This window comes from Sciurus carolinensis, chromosome 2, assembly GCF_902686445.1.
Source record: "Sciurus carolinensis chromosome 2, mSciCar1.2, whole genome shotgun sequence".
Taxonomy (NCBI): domain Eukaryota; kingdom Metazoa; phylum Chordata; class Mammalia; order Rodentia; family Sciuridae; genus Sciurus; species Sciurus carolinensis.
The window spans coordinates 114,614,042-114,625,317 of NC_062214.1; positions in this window are offsets into that span (position 1 = coordinate 114,614,042).

The following is an 11,276-nucleotide window of genomic DNA, read 5'->3' on the forward strand; positions in this document are numbered from 1 at the left end:
GTATATTTAATATGAATTGTTAAAGGTATTGTTTTATACTATCAAAAGATGAAAATAGGAAAACCTCTAATTTCCCAGTCAGAAAATTTGAGAAGAAAACAATCACTATTCTTAGAATCTGAATTCACTCCCTGGAATAAACCATGAGCTACGACAACTACCTTTAGAATTACCATGAAATGTAGTCATAAGAACAAATTTATTTTTCCTCGAGTGCTAGGTTAATAAGAAAAGAGAAATTACAAACAGGTTTAAGTTTCCCATAAATGACCTCAAACTAAGGATATAGAAGAACTAAGCAAAAAAAGCTTACAACTTTGCTCTCTAAATAACAGGTTGAGTAATCTTTCTGTATATAAAAGAATTACATGCTGATTATTCAAAAACATGGAAGACCAAGAGAAGAGAAAGAAAAAACATTAATCACAGCCCATAGTCTATAATGCATAATTACTACTAATGTATTTCATTTTTGTGTTTCTAAGAAGTATATATAATGATTTTATATAACTCAGATATAAATGTTTACATACTGCTTTAATAAACCTAAATTCTAAATCATGTTTTCTTATGTCATTCATTTGATGTATTTTCCTTTTTTAGTGTTATATGATATGCCAATGAACTTCAATCTGGGGCATTAAGTATTGCAAGTTTTTACTGTTGCAAATAATGCCACAATAAATATCTTTATATGTTAATCATTATTCACATTTTTGTAGGACAAATTTCATAAGTATGGCAAAAATATCATTTCTATGCCACTTAATATGTATTGCCATATGTGTATTATTACACAATAATATGTACCACCACATGATGCACAATATCTATTGTTTGCCACAAAGCTTGTGCCAATTTGCACTTACATCCCAGTGTTTTAAAGTTCTGATCTCATTACACCCCAAGAGAACAGCTGAATTTCAATACGTTTTCCTATGTGAGAATACCATTCCAGTGATTTTTAAAAGCAGCAATTAAATGAGGTCAAAAGGAAGAGCCTGACTTAATCCGTGAAAAATATGACTTTACTGTTAATTAACTGACCCCAAAGCTTGGTGATATTTTTCCTGATTAGCTCTTAGACTCTGAACTTTTCCTTGTGCTTATGCAAGTCAGGCTAATAAGGAACATGTAATGGCAATCATTAATTGCATCAGATATTTCACATCAGAGGTATAGTCATTGCCCATTTTCCTTTTTTGGTTTGTAAAACTTGCAGTTTTCTGAGGGATTGACTCTGCCTGTGATTATCTCTTTGCCCTGGTCATATTTTATAAGAGACACATACACACAGAAGACATTTGCCAAAGATAAACTGGGTCAAGGGCATCTTTCTTTGGATTGCCAAGATATAATATACAGTGTCCAAGGTTTAGCCATTTGTTGATAAAAATAACCCTTAACTGTTTGTTGATAATACTGCTTTTGTGTTTTTATTTGCTGGCAGACCTCTCTTGCTACCATATAGAGCCTGATTCAGACAGCATAGGGAGAAATTTTTAATTGAGTTTTGTCCTACCTTATGAATCCAAAGTGTGGTGTTATAGGTCTGTAATACCTGGTATGGACAGATGGAACTGCTAGATACACCTGCCATGCCTCCATTGTTTCTTTCATCATCCATGTTGTGTTTTTGATTCTATAGGCAGATTTGTTGGTTTAGTATTGTTTTCTGACATTGCCATAGGACTTTATCTGGAACGTTTGGGGGACTTACCTGAGCAGGCTTTAAGTGAAGCCCTGAAAGTAGCATTAATAGATTTATCATCATCTGATAGCTCTTAACAGTCCCTGTGTGAGATACCAACCTCCAGGCTTGCATGTCCAACTGCCGCCACTGGAAACACTGGCTTGACGGTCTCATCTCAAACTGCATGTAGCCCTACAACTACTTCACTTACCACTTTGTCCATCACAATGGTTGACAACTGTAGCCTCTAAAATTTCAGTTCAGTGTCATCATTGTCATCCTTGCCGCCTTCCTCCTCTTCCTCCTCCCCCCTCTTCTTCTTCTTCTTCTGCCTTTCTCCCTCTCTCTCTCTCTCTCTCTCTCTCTCTCTCTCTCTCTCTCTCTCTCTCTCGATGCCTAATGCAAAAGAATCCTGTCGGTTCTGCTGTCAGCACAGCTGCAGATGCCATCATTTCTCATTCTGTTCACCTTTGACCCAAGTCACCATTATCTCTGAACTGAATTTTTCTCATGTGTGACAGATCATGTCCCTTTCTTTTCAGAATTCTTCAATTCATTGTTCTTCATTTCATTAAGAATATTTCAGATGTCCCTAACAAGGTCCTTTCTAACTCTTTTACCTTCTACTCTGCATATATATCCTCTTATTGACTTCACTCTACACTAATTCTGACCTCCTTCTTACCTCTGCCTCAGGGCCTTAGTAGCAGTGGATTCCTCTGTCTGAATGTTCTTCCTCAGGTAACCTCTTGATCAACTTCCTCCAGTGTTTGCACAAAAGATTCAGCATCCTGATGAGGCCTACCCTGACTGCCCTATTTAAATTGCAACCCCAGCACTGTTGGTCCTTTTTACTCTACTTTAAGTTGTTTTCTAAAGCATTAACATGTAATATGTTTTACTATTTCTGTTGTTTGATGTTTGTCTCCCTCACTACAAGGTAAGGCACATGAAGATAAAGAGTTTCACTTGCCTTGTTTATTAATGAAAATTCCATGAATCTAGGACAGTGCTTTGCACATGAAGGTGACTGAATAAATACTTGACAAATAAAGGTCCCCAAAACAAACTAAAAATCTTGAGGCTAAAAATTATTCCTTAAAATGTCTAGTAAGTTTAATTATGATGCGTGGGAATGCAGCTGCATAAAATATGCACATGCCTTTGGCCTATAACCCCTATTCCTCTCAGCTATGTAGGTTTCCATTCCTATTCTCACCTTGGAACCTATTCCATCAAGACAAACAATAACTTCTATCTTGGAAAATTCTCATCGTCTTGACCTCTCAGAAGCACTGAAAATAGTTGTCCAGATCCCCCCATTGACAGCCGACTCTGCGGATTCACTATCACAGTATGCTTGTGTCTTTCACATTTTTCTGGTCTCCTTACTAATTCCTTCTCTGCTCAGCTATAAATATTGGAAAGCCCTGGGACTCTATTCTGGGCAATATTTTCTTTCCTATTGATTGACCTTTTCTGCACTTGCAATTCCATCTATGCAGTTATTACTGCTAACTATGTATTTCCAGCCTTGTCTTGAGTGCCAAATTCATACATACAACTGTCAACTTCACATCAGCATGTAGATTTCTATTAGGCAGATTTGAGTAAAGAAGGTAAAAATTGCACTCTTGATAATCTGCCTTTTTCTCCTTCCTAATTCCATCTTCTCATCTAAATAAATGCTACCAACCACTATCTGGTTGTTCAAGCCCCCCCCCCAAAAAAAAAAAAAACCTGAATGTTATCTTGATTCCTCTCTCTTTCTTGCTTCCCCTCAATAGGAAGCATAATGAGACCTTTAAACTTTATCTTAAATGTACCCTATATTCAAGTATTCACTGCCCATTCCATTAGTGCTACCACAGCACTTCTGGGGTCACCTCCTTGTTCTCTTTGCTTCCACCCTGGAACTCAGTTATTCATTGTGTATACAGCAGGTACCAAATCATATCATGACACTCCAGCTCAATTTGCCAAAAATATCCTATAATATTTAGAATAATTCTAAAGTCTAAACTATTTTCTCAGATGCGCATGAGGCATCCCGTAACTTAAACCTTGTCTCATACCTCTCTCCATCTCCTTTACTACACTCAGATCACCTCGGTCTTCTTTCTGATTTTTATTGTTGTTTGTTTTCTGAGCAAACTCTTTCTTCATTGCGGGATAGGTACTTGCTTTTCTACTGTCTGGACACTCTTGGTCATTTCATGTGAATCTGAACATGACTTCTCAGAGAGGGCTTCCCTGAGCAATTTCTCAGAAAAGCATGCTCAGTTGCTACAACACTACCTTATGAAATTAATTCTGCCTTACTAGGCTCCAAACACAGTAAGAGCACACAAGAACTCAGGCTTTTCTGTCTTGTTCATTGCTGTATCTATTGTTTTTGGCACTTAGATGATCTCAACAAATATTTTTTAATAGATCAGTGGGTAAAGAAAAGAATAACGGAATAAATTAGCTATAGTTGAGCCCTTTTACTTGTTGATCATGGATGTGGTCCAAATGTTACCAAACAAGATCATTTTTGTCATTGTAAATGCCCCTTCTTGTGTACATATTTAAGACTGTGACCATATTAATGCATATCTTGAAAAGAACTAGATATTGCTGGTTTCTTTCTCTTGCTTTTCTTTTTCTTTGGTTTTATTTTTATAGTTGGAGAAATTGAGATGTGGAATAACTGTCCAACATGATTGGTAATCTCTGTCTAGGGTCATTAAATCTGTTCAGAATCGCTGATGGTACTCCTGGCCCACCTCCTACCATTAGACCACCCTTTCTGAAGATAATCAATTCTTGGTGTAAGAGAACAAAACAATGTGAGCAGGACTCCATTTATTGTTTTTTTTTTTTTTTTTTTTTTTTTTTTTTCCCTTTTTCTCATGAAACCTGTCCCTTTCTATCTTAGTACTGGAGAATGATAGTGCCAATGTTAGCTGAATCTTTTGGGGACTGCATGATGAAAATTTTAGGAAAAAAGCTAAGAAGCAGTTGTCATTTAGGCAAAACTTTACATTCTGTCTTAAATCTCAGCAGATTAGTGCTGCTAGCTACCATGATAAAATACTTATTTTTCTACAGTAGCACACCTACAAATTCCACTAGAATTTAAATAAAACATTTTATTTGATGAGGGGGGAGACTTATGAACATATTTACCCTATCAATGATCACCTTCCTAGTAGAGGGAACACAACAAGAGATATGACAGTATCTTAACACGAACTATTCATTAACTATCTGCAAAAGAGAAGAACAATTAAAATAATCAAAGGCAAACTTGCCAAAAAGCTTCAAGAGTGATCAGAGAGCCCATCTTTATCAGATGAAAGAATGTGGCTATTCAGAAGTTACTGTTACCAGAGGCTGAGATGAAAGGAAATATTGGTGAGACAGAAAATTTGCCACAGAAATGATTGAATAAAAACATGAAAGAAAACACACTCAGCATCTAAGTCTAGACCTAATTGCAAAGAGGAATCATTCCATGAAATGCAATTAAACTTCTAGAGAGATCAAAGCATTCTTCTACAAGGGAGGTGTAAGGGCAAAGAAATATTCCCCTTACAATTAGGGAACATTACCAAATTTTAAAAGAAAATCCAGAATATCTCTTAAGAATGAAAAGAAGAAACAGAAAGGAATGTATAGGATAGGTTGTTTGTTATGATGGTGCAAGCATAAAACATAAATAAATGCAATTAGCCCAAGATACTCTAGCTAGTAAAATAAATTACCCTGCACTGTAATTAAATGTCATCTGAAAGCATCTTTATAATAATAGTTACTTCATTTTATAATATTTTTGAAAATTAAATTTACAACACAGAGTGGAAATGATTCATAATTCTCTATTGTGCTAAAATACAGACACAGTGTTCATAGAAGATTGCACATTTGTAACGCTGTTCTTTAGAATTGCTTGAAGCACTTGAAAAACAATGCACTTCCCCACATCAGGCAAAATAAAATGGAGGGTCTTGTCGTGCACATAGAATATACACGCAAATGTTTTTCCCATTTGGGAAGTTCTCTCCCTACAATTTTAGTTAATTTGGATTTTAATTTCATTTCCAGCTTTTTTTTCTAATAAGAAAGAAATAGAATGAACATGTAAGTTTTGTTATTGTTGTTTGTCTTCAAAGATGCCTAGGAGAAACAACAGACTCTAGAACATCTTACAGCCTACTTCTGTTAGGAGAAAAGGTATCAGGCCATGGGGTCAGCAAGTCCAATAACTAATGTGTTAGTAAAAGGGTACCATGTGTTGTATAAGACCACATAAACTTAGATTGTGTGTACAGGGATTGAAAATATCTCCATAACTATCTCACTAGTTACAATAACAGTTGTTCAAAGGCTCTCAAACAATTAAAGGACTCGTGTGTTGACCAGGTACAATTCTAAGGCAGGAGATAATAATATTATGTGACCAAATCAGAAAGAAATAGGAAATTAAATAAAGCAAAGCTCAGCAAGTTTTAATTCCAGTAGAGTATTTTTAGGCAATTTATTAAACTCACTAGAAAAGAATTTTCTGCAGTATTTATAGCAAACATGAAATTCTACATGAAAATAAACTATATAGCTAACTGCTATAACCAAGAAAAGTTATGTGTGTGTGTATTAACTGATGTTCCCTTTATTTATTTAACCATCATTTTGTCATACAGATGTATAAGAATTTTAACAGATTAACCTATGCTTTCTAAACCTAGTTTTCTACTTCCAAGAATTTTGTTATTTTAAGTTTAGTGGGTAACAAAACTTTCCTCATCAGGAAAACAAGCTAATGTCATGATTTTTCAATAAAAAGAATGAACTACTATTCCCAGTTTATAACTGTCATGCATATCTAATAAAGTCATGTGTTCTGTATCCCAAATGACATTTCTTTTTTCTTCTAAAATTCCCAATAGGCAAATTAGAACATTTCTATTCTGGCAAGATTGTTATTTCTGAAAGGAAAAAAAAAAAAACTATGAAATTTAGATTTTGAATTTTACACTTTAATTTTCAGTAGCAACAGGAGAGGGGGATTTAATTTCAAATTCCCTGAGCTTCTTCCTACTTTAAAGGTTGCAGCTTTCTTTTTAAAAATTGTTAAACTCCATTTAAATCACCGGACTTCTGGAGAGAATGAAATTGAGCAAATTATGTTATGTGCATGTATGAATATGTAACAGCAAATCCCACTATTATGTATAATTATAATGTACCCATTTTAAAAGAATGAGAATAATCCTAAACTGCATGCAAAAACAATTAGTAATCAAAAACTGAAGAAAAAAATCATTTGAAAATTCTTTCACAAATTTAATTAAAATAATTATAACAAACTCTCAGAGGCTCACAGTGCATAAAAACAACAGATAGGGACGGCGTTACATGGTGTTCAAAGGGAAGCACAGCTCTGTACAAGTGGAGTGCTTTTTTTTTTTTTTTCCAATTCACTTTCCAAGAAAACTGACACTTCCATCTCTAAGATATACTATTTTAGATGTGAAAAGCAAATTATAGATCTTGTGCATTATGTATTACCTTTTATAATAAAGGATAAGGATTAAGAATATATTGATATTTACTTTCTTATGCATAGACAAGTCTGGAAAGATACCAATTGTGAACAGCATGGGCCAACATGGACAGAGGACTCAGATTCAGGGAAACCTTTCTGAGGGTCACAATAGAGCACAAGAGGGCCTTCCAGGAAACATCGTGCCAGTGGGCAAGCACCCTATTGAGAGGGACCTTAGAGTAATGGCAGATATGAGGTCTGTGAACCTGGTCATAAAGGGACTGAAAAGCAGCAGTAGTATCCCAGCCCACCAGCAGAAGGCATCGCTGTGCATCCGCAGAGGAGCATCCTGTTTCTTAGAGTAGTGCTCAGAAAGAGGGGCCCAATTAACACTTGGTGAGGAGGGGCTGGATCAAAAGTGAAACTGCTGATCACACGTGTGCTGGAGTGTGTATGGGACAAAGCATGTGTCATTCTGTTTTCAGACTTTAGCGCAAATTCTTTTGTTTTGTAAAATTCTGAGTTGGTAAATGTGAAGTAATTAGATATGTAGTGTATGTAATAGGTAAGTTATTGTTATAGAAATCTAGCAGGAATAATTGACAGCCAAGGCCTCCCCATTCCATGGACCGGTAGTGGAGAAACAGTGAAGAGAGAAACACTGATCAGGGTTGCCACAATCCCCAGATAAAGCAGTGGCAATAAATTGGAACAATTTTTGTTTTTCACATTGTAAGTTCCCTGGTGGAGCAAAGAAAACTAAATGCTCCTCAGAAGACAGTGGAGACCCATTCATTCTCTCTAAAGGCAAGAATGACTGTTTGATGAAGGGTACAATCATTTTCTACCAAAATAAGAGAAGGCTATGTACACTGTTTCTGAAGACAATCACTTTTAACATTTAACATTTAACTTACCTTCAGTAGTCAGGAATTTTAAAAGAAACAAAAACAAAACAAAACAAAACAAAACAAAAAAACACCAAGAATTTCTCCTGCACAGGTGGAAAAGATGCAAGAAATAAAATATCTTCCTGAGACAAAAGGTGCTAATTGTCCTGTGATGTAACACTCAACATTCAGATTGAGAGCCAAAAGGAAGGAAGTGCCTGTAGACTTTCCTGACAACTGGAGGGAAGTGAGTCAGGCATGCAGGGGACAACCAGCTGGGGAACACTTGTTTTGTGGAAGATCACCTTCTGGGTGTTTCTGCTGTCCCCAGGTGAGCTGGGTCCAATCTTAGTTGTGAAATTTACCTCTCTCTGTGCAGCCTAGTCCTCCATTTCTCTTCCCAGTGTCTGGGAAGAGAGAGGATGCCCTCCTCTCCTGCAGCCTAACACAGAAGGAGTATTTCACTAGTAGGTGCATTATGACTTGAATTTTCAGGTAATAATGAAGAGAAATGGAGGGTATCACTGTTGCAGTTAAGTCGTTATTAGCTATGAAAGACCCAGACTCCAGAGAAAAAATATTTTTTTGTAAAAAAAAAAAAAAAATGGAAGAAGCAGTAAGTTACTTGGATCTGTGGGTTTGTAAAAAAAAAAAAAAAAAAAAAAAAAATTGTAAGTTTGAAGAGTTTTCATCCATTATATCAAGTATGTTTTTTTCTAGACACCCCCCGCAACCACCACATGCACATTTCTTGTTTGGGACTCCAATTTCACAGATAGGAAGTGACTTTGAGTTGTCCCATAGTTCACAGATGTTGTCCTCATTTTCAAAATTTTTTCTCTTCATTTTATTTCATTATAGTATGGATTGTTCTTCCAAGAAACAATGCATGAGGCTTCCATGTTCTCTGTGTACTCACCAGCACTTGCTATTGTCTGTCTTTTTAAAATTATGGCCATTCTTGAGAGTGTGAAGTTGTATCTCATGGTCTTCATTTGCCTTTTTCCTGTGACTCTTGATATTGAATATTCTTCATGTGCATAATCTTTTGTACGTCTTCTTTTGCAAACTTCCATTCATTTTTTATTTCTTTAGAATTTTGAGTTGTAAAAATTCTTTGTGTTTTCTTGATACAGGTCCCTTATTGAATATATACATGGAAATATTTTCTCCAATATTTGGCCAATCTTTTCAGTTTTAGGATGCTGTTTTTTGGAAGTACCAAAGTTTTGAATTTTGATAAAGACTAATTTGTCAGTTTTTTCCTTATCGTTTCTGGTTTTGCTATCTTTTATTAGATTTCTTTGCCTAACAAATATCATGAAAATTTACTTCTGGTGTTCTTCTAAAAATAAGTTTGTCATTTTAATTCTTACATTTATGTCTATAATCCTTTTTGAGCTCTTAGAATTTTTTTGTCTACTTAAATTGGAACATCTGAAATATAATCGTAAATGTTTTAATATGCTTGTTTACAAATTCTAATACCTGGGTAGCCTCTAGGTCTATTTCAATTAGTTGATTTTACTTCTTATTATGATTTAGTTAACCTGTTTCTTTGCAGGTCTGCTAGACAAAGAATGTTACCTTGTTGCATGCTATATATACTTTTGTAGTTCTATAAATATTTATGAGCTTTGTTCTAATACATAGTTAAATTACTTGGAAACCGTTTGATCCTTTTAAGTTTTGCTTTTAAGATTTGTTAGGTGGGACCAGAATAGCATTTAGTCTAGGGCTAATTATCCCCCATACTGAGTCAAGACACTTCTATGTATTCTATCCACTGTCCTGTGAATTACGAGATTTTTCCATCTGGCTGGTGACAACAGGCACTATTCCTGGCCTAGTTCTGTTGGCTGGTTCCTTTCCTGGGCTCAGATAGTTTTATATGATGACATGAATCAGCTAGATGGTTGAGGGGCTCTCTTCAGGTCTCTGAAGTTCTCTCTTTGTGCAGCTTTGTCCTCTCTGGCACTTCATTCTAAGAACTCTAGCTGACTCGGTCTCCCTGGATTCTCAGCTCCATTTCCTCAGCTCAGAGATTCTGCTGGTTTTGCTTGAGTTTTTCTTTTCATCTTGAACTCTTTTGGCACTCAGCTGGGACACTGGTAGGTCTCTTTCATTTATTTACTGCTGATCTCTGTTAGTCCATTCTGGATCAAATGAGAAGTCCAAATATTTTTAAAAGGTCAAAAGAAGGTAACTCATTCCAGAACTTTATCTAGAAAAAATACCCTTCAAAAATGAATGCAAAATAAAGGCCTTGCTAAACACAGCTGAAAGAGTTTGTCAAATGCAGGAGTCAAGAAGACTGTAAGCAGAAAGAAAATTATTTCAGAAGGATTCTCAGAAATTCAGAAAGAAATCATAAACAGTTGAATGTTTTAATATATGGGAAAATACAAATTGGAATTTGAACAGAGCTATTCTGTGTACAAAATACCATATAGATTTCAAATATACATCTTCAATTAAAATTCATTAAGACTATAACACATCATTCTAGAGAAGTAAGCATTAAAGTGTTGTAAGGTTGCATTGTCTAGAAATTTCTGCTTTCTTGTTTATTCTAATAAGTCAATGAGTTATAATTTCAAGATCCCATGACTAAACAAGTAGTTTAAAACATATCAGTGGGCAACAGAGGGAAGGAAAGTTAGGTTATTTTCTTATTTTACAGCAACACGAAATAAATTCTTATGCATTATTTTCCTCATACAAATAATTGATACTGTAGAAAAATTTTTGAATTCTGAAATTTTAAAAACTATGTCTTACAATCAATAAGTTATCATACATAGTTTCAGTGGCAACATTTTTTTCTTTCTTTCTGAGTGGTACACAAAATAATGGCAAACTTACAGTTGATTGAATTTCAAATTTAATGAATTACAGTAAGTACTTGCTGAATATTTTAATGGGCCATGTTTAGATATGTGAAAGTAAACATGAGCCATACATTTCTGAATATTAAGTATGGTAAATGAGAAATGGAAAATTCTTTCAGCATAGATGTTGAAAGGTTGAAAGAATGTAACTCACTCCAGAACTTTATCTAGCAAAAATACCCTTCCAAAAATAAATAAATAAATAAATAAAGGCCTTGCTAAACAAAGTTTCAAGAATTTGTCAGAAAAATAACATTTTTACACATAGATGT